The 15183-nt window shown below is 41.7% G+C and overlaps 1 protein-coding gene across 10 annotated transcripts in view; it reads right to left on the bottom strand.

The window, feature by feature from the left end:
- Positions 1–14669, bottom strand: part of GPBP1 (GC-rich promoter binding protein 1) — a 36143-nt gene extending 21474 nt beyond the window's left edge. For 2 of the 10 annotated variants that reach the window (XM_082336683.1, XM_082336684.1), the window contains exons 1-3: positions 14571–14669; positions 12647–13786; positions 11799–11860 (exon numbers count right to left, since the gene is read on the bottom strand). The gene's annotated coding sequence lies outside the window, so the exon portion shown is untranslated. Of the gene's footprint in view, positions 1–8866; positions 8995–9139; positions 9791–11798; positions 11861–12646; positions 13787–13887; positions 14130–14570 lie in introns of those variants that run through there. The other 8 variants (XM_082336688.1, XM_082336691.1, XM_082336689.1 and 5 more) reach the window with 8 other exon arrangements.
- Positions 14670–15183: the final 514 nt, after the last annotated feature.

Raw genomic sequence — 15183 nt, 5'->3', positions numbered from 1 at the left:
ACTGTCATTAGAGACAAGCTTAAAAGTATGTCTCACCCAAATAACTTGTTATAAATTGCTCTGCAGAAGTCATCCAACACTATGTTCTATATTAACTTCAACAAAAATTCCAGAGAAATTTTCTAAAGAATCCAATTATGTCAGACTAGTAAAAAACAAATAAAGGAAGTTCTAGAGTCATGGAACCGTCACAAAAATGGCTTCTCTTTCTAACAGGAACCAAGGTCACTTTTCCTGATTAATCATGTTCAGCAAGGGTATAGAAACAGAAAAGGGTATGTGTTTACAGATGAACAAATACAAGAGATGCTAAATTAAGAAACAGCAAATTAAATGTGAGCAGACAGCAGCGAGAAATTTTTTTTTTTTCCTCCTCCCTCAGATACAGTTCTCATCTCCAAGCAGGAGAACCATGAAATCTTTAGAAAGGATCAAGACAGGTATCAACACTGGATGATGAGCACAACAGTAACAACAAAATCTTCAGACCAAGGCACTTACAGTCTGAAAATAATAAAGGGAGAGATTAGGTTTAAGAACATAACAAAGGGTCCAAGAAGTATTACCAAGTTATTGGTGAATCAGTTAGTAGGTATGGGACAACAAAGGCACTAACAATGTGATTTCTTAATAAATCAATCTTACTGTTTTTAGAAAACTAGTCAAGCTTCCTAACACTACTAATCCAACTGCCATGAAAAGAATTTATTTTTAACTCACTAACATCCCTAACTCTTACCTTTTGCATATAAATCAAGGGCTCAGGTGAGATTTGGTGATCACCAAGAATCAGGGGATTGGAAAGGTGTTTTTAACAGACCTTTGTCCACAGCTCACTGATATGGGTCTATGTTTCTTCCTGCAAGAATTATTCTAGAAGCAGATTCAAGTCTTCCTCATGTTCTCAGTTCTTCAACTAAAAGCTCTAAAACGGTTTTTGACAGTGCTGCTCTGTCAGATGACTCAATCTCTTTCCTACAAAGCAGCATAGTGAAGTGGTAAAGACAGAGGCCTGGGCCAAAACTACACAATACTCAAGAGTGCAAAGCTAGCAGCAGAATACCTGTAAATTTCAATAAGCTCGTAAAAGAAAAATTCTCTTAGGCCTAATTCTTCCAGCTAGTTTTGATAAAAGAACAGCAGTTAACAAAAGCACAGATGTATTTTTAGAACACTATCTGACCAATTTCACAGGTTTACAGTTAAAGACTACCAAGAACAGCAACTATTGAGGATACTCTGACCTCCACACCGCCAAAGTCAAGAAAACACTTTCTCTCATCTGACTGTACGTATTATTGGCCTAGCAATTAGACACGGGAAAATTGAGTATTTTGGTTATTAAACCTTACTAACTTCTAATAGGCACAAACACTGTAGCCATAATTAAACTGGAAAACTAACAGCAGATCAGGAAAGGACAAATATAACATTTTTTTAAAACTATATTTTAGAGTACATAGCCTACCCAGCTTTAAGTTGCCAATTCCATGTTTTACGCAGCTTCACAAATAGTCTTACAGATGCGAGCTTTCTGATGGTGCCAACAAGTTTGTCCTAGAATGTATTTTAATGTAAAAACATTTTCATTACAAGCATGAGCTCTGTTTTGATGATCTGGCAAATATTCAATAGCTCTAGGATACTCTTCATTCTCAGGAACATATTTTTGGCAAATTGAAAACAGACCACAAAAAGTGAGAATGGGATGTCAGCAAGACCACTCTGCTGCCACAAGCAGGATTTACTAAGCTTAAACCCTTCGTGGTCGCTTGGTTGCCAAACACCAGTTTGTTGCTTGCTTGCTTTCCAACTTAAGTTAGACCAACAACTGAGACTACCACAGTATTCTTCAACACATCCCATCACTAGATAGGTTCCTTCTTACCAGGTCTGACCTAAGTCTTTTTTCCTGCTACTCAGGTCCATTACCTAAGCTATCCCCAGCAGTCAGAGACATTTCTGCATTCTGTGTCCCCCAAAACACTTGCAACCTCTATTCACATCCATACTATCTACAAATTTAATAAGCATAAACTCTATTTCATGCTTGAAGTTATTAATACAAATACTGAAGAGACTTCTTTAGAAATCTACTTGATACATCCTTCCAGCTTGACATCAAGCAAGAGCTGCCCTTACAAAGACTGAGGAGCCACTAAGGCAAATAGGTAACATTGATCAGCAATTTACTTTAGAAGAACACTTCTGCCTTTCAGAAACACAGGACTCCTTTTAAATTAAAAAAAAAAAAAAACAAAAACACACAAACAAAAAAATATAACCATTTAAAGTATTTTAATAGAATGAAAGTCAGTAGTATGCACCCATACCTGCATTTAGAAGAAACTGCTTTAATTATACTGACAGACATTAAGAACCCATTTGTCTGCTAGCAAGCCTTCTCTTATGTACACACCATACAACAGATCAACTGCTGTTCATTAACGCTGATAAAACAACTGTTGTACTCCCAGCATTAATACAGCTATCAGGAGTAAGCTTATTGAGGTAAATACCACATATCCAAACACAATTCCACTGCTTTCAGAAATTCTCTTGATAACAAAAGAGTATGCCCCAAATTTATCACTGAATGTTTAAATCACCATTCCCTAGCAGCACAAACTAAAATGTATCTGCTATTCTTTAACCAAAGTGTCATAAAAGCTAACTTGGCTCAGGTTGTCTATTACTGAAGCAGAGCTGCAAAATTCTAGAAAGGTAAGAAAAAGATACTGAAATACTGCTATCCTCATACTATTAGCACTCAAATGCATTTAAATTTCTTTAATCAGACCGGTCAAAATATTCAGTCTCATCTCAGCAATAGCCTCTGGTGTCTGATTGAAGTACTGCGTAGTGATTTCAGAAAATAAAGTCTTCCATAGCCCATAAATTTAGATAAAATTTATGTTTTGCTGTGTTTGGATAGTAGAATAGTTTACAGCAAAGAAAAAAAGCTGTTATTAAATTTTACTTCTTGCGGGGGATCTCAGAGAAGTCTGTAAAGCATTTTGTTTCAGGTAAAATGAAATAATTATTCCAACATTCAATTATATAAAATTTAATTCTATAGTTTTGTGAAGTATGCTCTTCAATAATAAGGCAGTGAATGTCAAGGAATAATGAACAGCTGGTTCCAAATGGTGTACAGTGAAGAGATTTGTCATACATATAACTCAGTCATCCACTTTGAGCCACATTAGCAGCTGGAATAAGAACACTGTACCAAGTATGCTTAACCAACATCCAAAAAAAGTTGGGCTGGGGTTTTTTATGGTTGAGTTAATAAGGTCCTTTTGTGATAGAAACTACTTTCACCAGTTTTAAAGCAGATGGAAACACTACTTTTTAAACAAACTTATTTGTGCCATCTGAAGAGCATTTGGGAAAATTTAATATATTGCCTCTTTTAGAAAAAGAAGTAACATGCTGAGAAAAGGGAAGCAGAAAGCCACTGCATGAATCAGGAGTCAAGACTCTTGAAAAAAGGCTAAGAAAAAACTCTGCAGAAACAACAAAAAAAAAGGAACTAAAACACGTATCATTAGTTTAGCTTGTGTTTACCACACTAAATTAAGAAATCAAATATTAAACAGTATAGTCAATTTTCCCTGCACTACTATATTTTTCTTTTTTAAATCATCACAGAAAAAGATACAAATAAAATCATACAGGGAAATGGGGGGAAATGGGAGGAAATAAAGAAGATGCTTGCTCATTCTCATACCATTTGTCGTAAATTAGGGACTCCTGCCACCACAACTATGTCAGTTACAGATTTCGCCCTCCTTCACTCCTGAACAATTTCACCAAGTAAGTAGACTGGCAATACATGGCAGCAGTTTCTAACCACTAGTGAAGTGTGAGAGAATTACAGGCTAAGTATAGTGCAGAACCCTAACAAGCATCTGTTAGTCCAGCTTGTATCTCTGCTTAGCATATAAAAAATGGGAATACAGCGCAGTCACATACCAGACTCATCACAGTCAGGGTAGCTGCAGAGTCTCTACAGACAGAATTGAGCACATTTATTAACTCACTCAGCTGCAGCACTAAATCAGGAAGCAGTTGTGCTGCCAAGAGTCAAGGAGCAAAAGGATAAGGCAAGAAGACAGACCTAGACCTTTTTTTTTTCCATGCCAGGCATCTATAAAATGCTAGTAACAACTAGACCTAACAAGGCTTTAAAATTAAAAAAAAAAAAAAAAAAACACCCCACAAGTCTCCAACTCAAACACTGGAACACTTATGATCTAACCTGACTTCCTTCATATACTAGAAATTCATATAATGTCTCCTGCACTGCTCCTGCTAACAGAGTGGAAGAATAGTAATTTCCTTTACAAATGTCTTGAAACTGGCCTTAAACATATTATCAAGAAAACAAAGGCTTCTGAGGTCTGGAATAAACTGGTTACATAAAAAATAATTTAAGTGATCACTCCTGCTCCCTTATAGAGTTTCTTCTAGCATCACTTCCATTCATCAAATCTTTCCAACATTAGAAACTCTCTCTATTTGTCTACTTACACAACACTAAAAATAGCCATACAACATCTCTGGAAGTGCATAATACTCTTCAGAAGTTCGAAAACTGACTCTCATGAGAATTTATCTCAAGGGAATCTCTGCACTGGCTGCGTAAGTGGACATGAGAGCCCACAGATGGTGGTGGAGGGAAGAAATGATCTTCTGGGATATTGCCAGGGCAGAGCACTGAGCAAGCAGAGGTAATTAAAGCATTCTGAATTTTAGTTCCATGTTTTGTTTTCTATAAACAGGTGAAATAAGAAACAATGAGCCTGATTATTAAAGTACAGAATCCTGAAAGGAGTACAGCATATAAGGTAATATGCATTCACAGTTAACTGCTGTGATCTTTTGAGACTATTTTCATTATTTGGTTTAAGTAGCTCTAACTAGAGGAAATGCATTTGGTATCACATTTTTAATATATTTAACTATAAACACTGTAAGAATTTTGCAACTCATAAGAATCAAGTTTAAAAACATGTAATCCTACCTTTTATTTTCCCAGGCCCACACCCATTGCAGATTATAGGAGGAATGTCTCAACAAGACAACTCTTCAATTTATCACAGACAGGGTTATGAACTTTAAGCATCACCTTGTAACGAAGCATCGCTACCTTGGTAACACCCTTCTGATGGCGTACTGTCCAACTCTTGTCCCAACACTCTGTAGTCCCATCAATAGCATTAACAAAGATAAAGTCTCCCTCATCATTTTCACCTTCACAGAATTTTACATGAGAATAATAGGACTTCGATGGCTTACTAACTTTAAATCTGGAAAGTATCTTCTGAAAAATTAAAATGTAAAATCCAGGGAGTGTTCTGAAAGACTGAGGACCAGCTTGTACTTCCTTAGAAGATCAAAAAGAATATCAGCCTTTCCCCATAGGAAAGATGCTCCCGTCTCTTAATCGTCTTTGTGGTCCTTTGCTGAACTTGCTCCACTAAGTCCATACCTTTCTTGTACCAGGGAGCCTGTAACAGGACACAGCGCTCCACATGTGGCCTCACCAGGGCTGAGTAGAAGAGAAAGATGAACTCCCCCCGACCTGCTGGCACCTCTCTTCCTAAAGTAGCACAGGGAGATGTTGGCCTTATTTGTTATGAGGATGCACTGCTGGCTCATGGTTGGCCTGTTGCCCAACAGAACCCCCAGGTGCTCCTCTGCAGAGCTGCTTACCAGCTAGTCAGCCCCCAGCATGTACTAGCATACACAGCTACTACTCCCCAGAGGCAGGACTTTGCATTTTCTCTTTGCTGAACTTCATGAGGATCCTCTGTCCAGTTCTCCATCCTGTCCAGGTTCCTCTGAAGGACAGCACAAATATCTACTGTATCAGCCACTCCTCCCCATTTTGTATCATCTGCAAAGCTGCTGAGGGTCAACTCTGCCCCATTGTCCAGGGCTTTAATGAAGATGTTCAATAGTATGGGCTCCAGTATTGAACCCTGGGGTACAACAATAACTGCTTCCTCCAAATGGGCTTTGTGCCACTGATCACAACCCTGATGAGCCGAGCCTGGCCATTCAGCCAGCTTTTGATACACCGCATCATGCACTTCCCTACATGTACTTTGCCAGCTTCTCTATGCGGACGTAATGGAAGACAATGTCAAAAGCCTCACTCAAGTCAGGATAAAGACCATCCATTGCTCTTCGTTCATCTATCAAGCCAGTCACCTCATTGTAGAGGGCTATTAGCTTGGTTAAGCCTGATTTCCCCTTCATAAAGCCATTCTGACTACTCCCACTCACCTTCCCGTCCTTCACCTGTTTGGAAACAGTTTCCAGGATTAGTTGCTGTTCCACCTTCCCAGGGACTGAAGTGAGGCTGACCGGCCTGTAGTTCCCTGGATCCTCCTTCTTACCCTTCCTGATGACAGGATTGATATTTGCTCTCTTCTAGTACTCAAGAGCCTCTCCCAATGACCATGAGACCTCTCAAAGATAATAAGGAATGGCCTTGCAATGACATCAGCTCGCTCCCTCGGTACTCATGGCAGCATCCTGTCAAGCCCCATGGATTTACGTGTATCTTACTGAAGTGCTTCCTAACCTGATTCTTTCTCCACCAAGGGTGGAGAAGAAAGCACAGCAGAACTTTAAGATGACAAGGACATGAGATCAGAGACTGTCCCCACCCAATTTTAAGAGCACGTTGTTTAGCTTGTCTAACCAGTATTCAGCTGGCAAAGGAAAGACAGTCCCACTGGTATTGAAGAGATCCAACTTCAGGGAGGTCTCTTCAAGTGTACAAAATAAAAATATTTCCCTAGCCCAGAAAGCTGTCTTAGATATTTAAGACAGGCTTCATTACTGCTGGTGAGATACATTTGCTATTTGTCTGAACTACCAGAATAAATAAAAACAGCTTTGCTTTTTCTTAATGTCCCAGCATGAAGAAACACATAAAAATGGTGACATCACTATAATAAGGAAAAGGTTGGTCAGTAGAATAGTAAAATAGCTACAACACCTACAACCTAAAAACTTAATTTACTAAAAGGTTGTATGCTTTTGGCCATCTTATGGATTTACCACATAAATAAATACATCCAATTTAAATGGAGCTGACAAAAATTTTACAGGAAAAAACAAACTTTAAAATAATGCTAAAAATTAGGAAAAAAAAAAACCCTGACAGCTGAACATATCTCACCAGAACCTAGAAACAAGGAAAAATAGTTCTGAATTTTCAGCTTCTATACTTCCCATGCTCTGTAGATAGCCTACATTTTTTTACAGGAAGCAGTTTCTGGGACACTGGGTATTTCAGAGATTGTCAGAAGACGATTAAAATAAAAGGCAATATAAACTCAAATAGCTAGGAATACTTGAAGCTTGTGAGTGGAGTAGCAAAGTTATAAACAGGGCAAAAAACAATAAGGAAGCTTCAAGCCATGAATTCTCAAAGTTAGATGGGAGATACAAATTGAAATTTCTTGATGCTACCTGAAGATCAGTTTAGAAATTCAGTCTATTGATTTGCATAGAGAAACCCATGAACAGAATAAATGTTAACAGCACATGGATATATGCATATTCATAGTTTTCAGGAAAGTCTAAAATTATGATGTATGCATATCGAAGTGGCACATACTCTATGATCTTTAACCTAATGCCTCACAGATTATTATTACGGTAAGTACAGCACACCACAAACTACATGTGGGAACCTTACCTCCACCCCTCAGCTACACACTTGTTTGACAACCCACACTCACCTTGTCACCATAATTTTTAGCATATTTATAAATGGGGTAAAAGAAGGTTGCAAGCCATCAGAATTAAAGTACGCTATAATGTTGTTATGACAGTAAAAAAAATAGGTTATATTTTATTCAGTGTCTCAAGTTTGTTGCATCCTTCATAAAGAGAAATGTTCAGGATTCTTCACAAACTAAGCAGGCCTTGAAAACAAACCACTCCATGGAAAGTTTTTCCTTCTGCCACAGAACACATTTTCTTTTAAACAAAAAAGTTGTGATAACAGATCCTTCCCCATTATCTCTAGTCAAGAGTAGTGCTAATTTGAAGTAAAGTTGCTAAGTGTAAGCTTTAAACAATACTTTTGTTTAAACCCTATACCTCTCAATTTTCATTCCCTTTTAAAGACACAGGTTATTAGAGATCTTCCTCACTCTGTGATTCATTTAGCTTGAACAAAGCAAAATAAGCTAATTTCAAGTTATTTTGCTATCAAAATTTGCATGTTAATAAAATAGAAAATAATATTCAAACCCTAACACAAGCTTCACAGAGTTTTTTTAAATGGAAGTATTTCTACTGATCACAAATTGCTGCAAAAGCATGACAACTACCTGAACTAAAGATTATTTATTTCCTTTCTTTTCTCTCCATGTAAATGCACAGCCACAACAACAGAGTAAGCTTACACCGTTACAAACAACCTTTTAACACTCTGAAGGCAAAGTGTGCATGCCGCTCCCCCCACTACATTTCAGTGTAGGAGACTGTTTATGGACATATAACTTACAAACAAGGCTAAGTCTGGGTATTGCAATTCTCTCAAGTTCTTTGGTTCTCTAAAATTTATTGTCCGAGACTCACACCTCCAATAAAAGGAAAGGGATCTGAACCTGTGAAGGTCTTCTCTCCCACTGGTTCAACAGACATTAAAAAGTTCTGAACAATTCAGCTGAAGCCTCTTCTTTCTCAACTGTGCTACTGCAGAGCAAGTAAAATCTTCGATTTTAGTCTCGCTGTGCCCACCACCCAATACAGAACTGTTCTGATGAGTATTCTAGCCCTGGACAATAAGGAAGTATAAAAGAAAATATCCAGATTTTTTTTTTTAATTTACCTTCTTGCCTGATCTTTTAAAAAGAAGTGTGAGAACTAAGGCTTCCTGCAGAACATGGAGGAAGAAGCGAGGTCCTCTGTCAAATCTGAACACCTCCAAAAGTCTTATGACATGCCTAAGTATGAGAACTGTATGGAGTGAAATGGTAATGGTCAATTTTTTCACCATTTAAAGCCAATACATTCTTTAGTACAGCCACAGCCCTAAAACCTAGCTTTACAGTGACTTAGCAAAAAAACAAACAAAAAAAAAAAAAAAAAAAGGAAAACCCACCTTGATTTTTACTTATGGCTCAAGTTCCTTATGTGAGGCTGAATCAACTAAAGCACACTTTGTTTTGCATAAGGATCTAGAATGTCGGCAGACTTGGGGGGACACTGGTGTTCCAAAAATCCCAACCGCTGCTCTTTATCGTACCATCCCCTTTCTATATATAGGTATGGGTCACAAGCAACAGGGTTTACATCACTTCTGTGAATCAAATGTTCATGTCACAACCATCAAAACATCTTTTAGAAAATGTTTTAGAAACAGCCAAAGTTAATGAGAGAGCTTCCGATGACTTTATCACAACTTTTATCAAGAAAGTTTTTTCTTCTTGCATGGTACCAAAATGTAAATTAAAAAACGCAAACTGTTTTGTAATACAGAATAACTTCACGTTTGAAGGTAAACTACAACCAGTTTCCTTCTGCTTGAAACCCTACACACTTCCAGTACCACTCAGCAGAAAGCTAGACAAACACTAATCTCTTGCCCTTTGCAAGGTTCAAAGTCCAAGAGCCGAAGTGTTAGTGCAGTAACATCACCACCCCGTCCAGCACACATCACGTAACAAAATCACCGGGAATTCTTTTGCACTTTGGAGTCTTCACAAGGGTCTGAAGAAAAAGCAGTTGAAAAAGGTAGCGGGTTTGACATATCCTGAGCATACAAAGCAGAAAAAACAATTCTATGTCAGCTATGTTTACCCAGAAAATGAAAGGAGGTGATTGTGGAAGAACTGATAGCACCACACAGGGCATTATCATCAGTCACTATGTAATACTACTGCTCAAACACACACAGTAACAAAAACCAAAACAAAAAGCATGCCAAGACTCATTCAAGTTTGTTTATAATAAGGTCTGCACATAGTTCTTCTTGCAGGACAGAATTTACTCCTAGTACTAAAAACCAAATAAAAGCAAGTTCCCTAGAAGTTACTGATGAACTATCACTGTCACGTTGTTTTATCCACACATTTTAAACAGAAGAATCTCATTAGAATGGAGGAAAAAAAAAAGGAGCATGAAGTACACTAACTTGTGAAGTACTAACAAAGCTAAATATCTACACAGTTTCCCTGTATCACTTTACAGATGTAATTCCACCTAAGCTTCACTACAAGTTTAGATTCTGCTTACTCTTAAAAGCTTCCACCAACAGGTTTTTCTTCACACAGCAGAGCAGTCTACACCATTCAAGACAATTTCTCAATACAAACGTACCCATTTTAGGATTCTACCAGAATCAACGCATCAGTAAAAGAGCCAAGCTGCTGACAGTTATTCCAGTACAAAAGCTATGTTTACATCAAGGCTTAAAGTATAAGCTCTTGGGGGCAAGGACCTTATCTTCATAGTTGTCTGCAAACCACTTAAACTGTCAGCACTATACAAATAAATACCTAAAGAAGGAATTAAAGTGGATCAGCATGCTAGGCATTTTCTCCTCAATGGGCCTCACCCAAGTATGAATTTTGCTTTGGGTACAAGGGCACAGCTGTAAAACACACCTGAATCCTTGTCAAATACATATGCATACAAATAAGAACAACTGCACTTCCCAAGTGCCAACAAAAAGGAAAAAAAGAATTACCCTACTAGCAAACAGAGAGATGTGGAGACAGAGTTACTTTAATGAAGCTAAAAAGCAAACTCTTCAAAACATCCAGAAGGGAAAGAGTCCAGACAAAGATGTCACCCAAAACAGTAAGTGGGGGAGGCAGCTCCTTGATTTCAGTGAGAGCCTCTTGTCAAGAGGTAGAAGTATCTCATAGCACTGAAAGTTAATAGCTTGAAAAAAGAGACACATCACTTTTTCTATGCGTTAAGAAGCAAGTACTTGTATTGCTATTGTTTATGACCATACAATAGGCAAAAATCAAATTAAATGGCCACTCATGCCTGAACTCTTTCCATTTACCAAATGCTTTCAAATAAAACACAGATTAATCCAACTAAAGGAATGAAGAAGATCGTTCTTCTCTGTTGGTTTGGTTCCTTCGCATATGGCTCAGTTCATTCAGTCAATCCCCAGCCACACTGAGACTCAATGTAGAAGAGCCACAAGCCACAGCCACAAGAGATTACAGAAACAGCCTCCTATTCATGTTCCACAGTTTCCATGTTTTCAAAACAACGAAATTGAAATAGAAGTTAAAATAACAAAACAGCAAGGCCATCCAAAGAAAGCAAAATACTGAAGCTAGATTAACTTTTAGATACTGACAAGACAACATACAGAACAGAACCACTTCAGTGAGACTGAGAATTTAAAAAAAACTTATTTAGATGCAAGTCTGTCTTTCATTTGTGGTCAAAATAACAAGCTACAGGGGGGAAAACACTGTAGTAATCTTCACATACAGTTTCACATGCTTAACTTTACTTTTTCTACCAGGCTTTAACACAAGCCATCTTCCCAAACATCTTTGCATTGCCCTGCAAGAAAACCTTTTTTTTTTTTTTTTCATTAGCTCACTACTACTAATACTTCAGTATTGCAGGAGCTCTGAAAAATTTTTTTAAAAGGTGGCGACTAAACTAAATGTGTCACCTTTACAGACACTCAGTTTACAGTCTAACCAATAATGCTTTAATTATTTAAAGCTTTATGAATAATCAATGTGGGGTAGGGGGGGGAGAGCTTAAGTAAAATTACCACTGACTTTTGAATTAAGTTGTTCTGTCCATTTTCTTTGAGGCAGTAGCAATTCAGCTGAATGCAAACCTACAAAAAATTATTGTGAATATATTAACTTCAACATTTAAACTCTATCTATCTTCAGAAATATTTAACCACTACAGGAGGAAGGGGACAGCAATACATCTAAAACTAACATGTAAAATTAGTTAGTTCACCACTAGGTTTTGTTCTGAATCCTTCCAAAAAGGTAGAGGTTTTTTGTAATGTTACACTTGCAGACCACTCAGACTCATTCATTCCCATTACAGAACAAGAAATTACTCTGAACCCAACTTTAAAATAACAACACATTAAAAAGCTAGTTTGCATAGGCAGCAAACTAATTTTTGGTAAAAAATATCTGGCTTCCGTAAGTGACAAAGAAGAGTGGAAGGAAACAAAACAAAACAAAACCCACTCCACATTAGTAGTACCTTCATGCTGCTAAAACATCTAATACAAAGATTGGGATGTTCAAGCCATCCAGCAGACTTGTTCAATAAGTAAAATAGCTCATTGTTGAGATTACAATATTACAGTGAAGGCTAAGTTACCTATGGATTCAGTCTAGGTGTACCTATTCTTTAATCTCCCAGAAAAATCACACTCATACCTACACATTTCTCCCTGCACATGTATTCTTCAAATTCTTAAAAGAATTATACCCTTATTTATTAAAAACAGCTAGTAAAAACTAGATTCTGCAAGCTCATTTCAACATTCTCAAAAAAAACCACCATCATCTAGGCAGTAAACGTTACTGGTTTAACCATTCTACCGAAAAAGTGTTTATTCAAATGTAAATTGATTTATGAACACTACAATACTTACCTAATCCGAGAGGACCGCACAAGGTGTCAGTGCTGCTTGATTTATATTTTTCCAGTTTGTTTTCCTTGAGATAATATCCCGAGTTCTTGTTGATACTACATTCGTAGCTGTTTGACATAGATTTGACCTCACAGAAATCACCTACCCATCCTTCTTGCTTACAGATTCCACGAGGCTATTTCCGAAATTTGCCAACTCTCTGTCTTACAAAGCTTTTTTTTTCTCTGACAGCTTCTTCTCTTGTCTATTCCATGTACATATCAGTATAAGAAGCATCAGCTCCAGGTGAAATAAATACACTTTTTACACCACAAACTGGGAAGCCAAAAATCCAAATTTCACATCTGAACTGTGGAACATTTCCTAGCTTCCGGTAACAGAGGCATTGGTAAACAACAGCTATCTGGATACCTCCATACTGCTTATTGGCAACAACATTTTTCCACAAAAACATTAAATAAAATATAAAAGAAAAAATGATAAACAAACGTCTATTAGATTCTTCATTTAGAAAGTAGGTCTCATTGCAAAATGACAGAAGGCTATGTCAGAAAATATAAAAAATAAGATAAGGGGAAAAATATCTGCCATGAAACTTTTCAGCAATGTCTACACAGTGACTCAGGCTGCATTTAACCCGGAGCCAGTTAACAAAACTGGTTATGTCTATGACTCACACAGAACGCTGCCTAGAAGAAAACAGTATCTAAAAGCAAGAAAGCACTTTATTTTGGCAGCTGAAGTATTCAGAACTTGATAAATTTAGCCATGTATCCATGCCACGGGGACAAAAGCGTCCTAGGGTGAGGTGCTCAGCACTGCTAGAAAGAAAAAGCTCAGGACTTCAGACTTCCAGTTTGCTTCTCAGATGCCTACTGATCGTTTCAGGAGCCTTTTCGGGACGAAGCGCTTGGACAAATAATCCCAGAACAGTGTCCAATATGTCTCCCCTTCCAGAAGAAGCAAGTGCTGCAGGTCGGTTTCCACCTTTTTTTCCCCTCCCTACCAGCTGAGGCAAAAGGCTGCGAACATCCAGGACTTTCTTTGTAATCCAAACTGCCTACGGTGAAAAGAACCGGAACAATCAGTTTTCTCTTTTGAAATCTGAACTGGCGTTAGGCAAACACATAAACCTGAACCCTAAAAAGCAAACACAGATGCAGTCAGGGAGCCGAACCCGAGTACAGGAGCCTCGGTGAAACCTTCCCTCGCATCCCGCAGAAAGCAGCAGACATATTTACCGGGGAACGCAGCGAAAACGCTCCCCTGCCTCTCATCCCCCAGAGGAAAAAAAAAGAAGAAAAAAGGAAGGAAAGGGGCATTTCTCATTTTATTGGGAAGATGAACAGCTCTGCCGAAGGCACCCGGGAGGGAGGGAGGGAGGCGCCGGCCCGGGCCAGGGACGCCGGGCGGAAGCACGGGAGGCGCCGGGGCAGCGGCGGGAGCCGCCCGGGGAAGCCCCGGCGCGCCCGGGGGAAGCCTGGCCGCCGCGGGGCCGCCCGCCCGCCGCGCGGGCAGGCCCCCCGCTCCCCGGCCACCGCCGGCCTTCTGCCGCGGCGGGAAGCGCTCCGCCGGCCCGCGCCGGGCGCTCGCCCTGCCTTCCCGGGGGGCCGCGCCGCCGCCGTCCGCCCCGCCGGGGGCCCGCGGGCGGCTCCCCCTGCCCTCCCCGAGGGCGGGCCCGGCCGCTGGCCGGGGGAGGGACCGGGGCGGCCCGGCGCCCCGCACGCCAGTACCCGCCCCCGGCCTCGGCGCCCCCGGCCCGCCGCCGCCGGCCGGCCCGCCCGCCGCTGGGGGTGCCCCGGGCCCGCCGGCGGCCGCCGCCCCCCCCGCCGCGAGCCGCGGGGGGCAGGGGCGCGAGAGCGCCGCACGCGCACACCCCCCGCCCGCGCGCGCGCGCACGCAGACACACACACCCCGCACACACCCCGCTCGCCTCGCTCCCAAAATGGCGCCGCCGCCCGCCGCAGTGCTCCGCGCGCGCTAGCCTCGCGAGAGGCGCCGCGCGACCCCGCGGGAGCCCGGGGCGGGGCTTCCCGGCCGCCGCCGAGGGCGCGGCCCCGCCCCCGCCCTGCCGGCGGGAGCCCCCAGGCCGTGACGTCACGGGACGATCCCGAACGTTCCGCGCGGGGCGGCGGGGGAATCCCCAGCGCGCGCCCCACCCCCGCCCCGCCCGCGGGACTCCCCGGCGCCGCCGTAATGAACCGTGCAGCGGCGCGGCCCCGCCCCGCCCCGCCCCCCCCGCTGCGGGGCCGACGCCGGCCCGCGCAGCCGCCCGGCGGGCTCAGGCCGCGGGTCGGTCCAGCCGGGCGCCGCGGGGCCCCGGCCGGCCGCCGGAAGGTTCCGTGCGCCGCGTACGTGGGCGGGAACGGCCGGTGAGCGCGGCCGCGGCCCCGAGAGCCGCCCCCGTGGCGGCGGTGCCGGGGAGAGCCCCGCTGGACCCCGAGGAGGCGAGCGGGGGACGGCGGGCGGCGCCGGTCCCTGCCGCGGCCGGCGGCAGCGGGGGGAGCCGGGATGGCGGCAGCTCGGCCAGGCGGAGC

This window comes from Platalea leucorodia, assembly GCF_965183815.1.
Source record: "Platalea leucorodia genome assembly, chromosome: Z".
Taxonomy (NCBI): domain Eukaryota; kingdom Metazoa; phylum Chordata; class Aves; order Pelecaniformes; family Threskiornithidae; genus Platalea; species Platalea leucorodia.
Note: the sequence above shows the minus strand (reverse complement) of the source record. Positions and strands in the feature narration are given on the sequence as shown.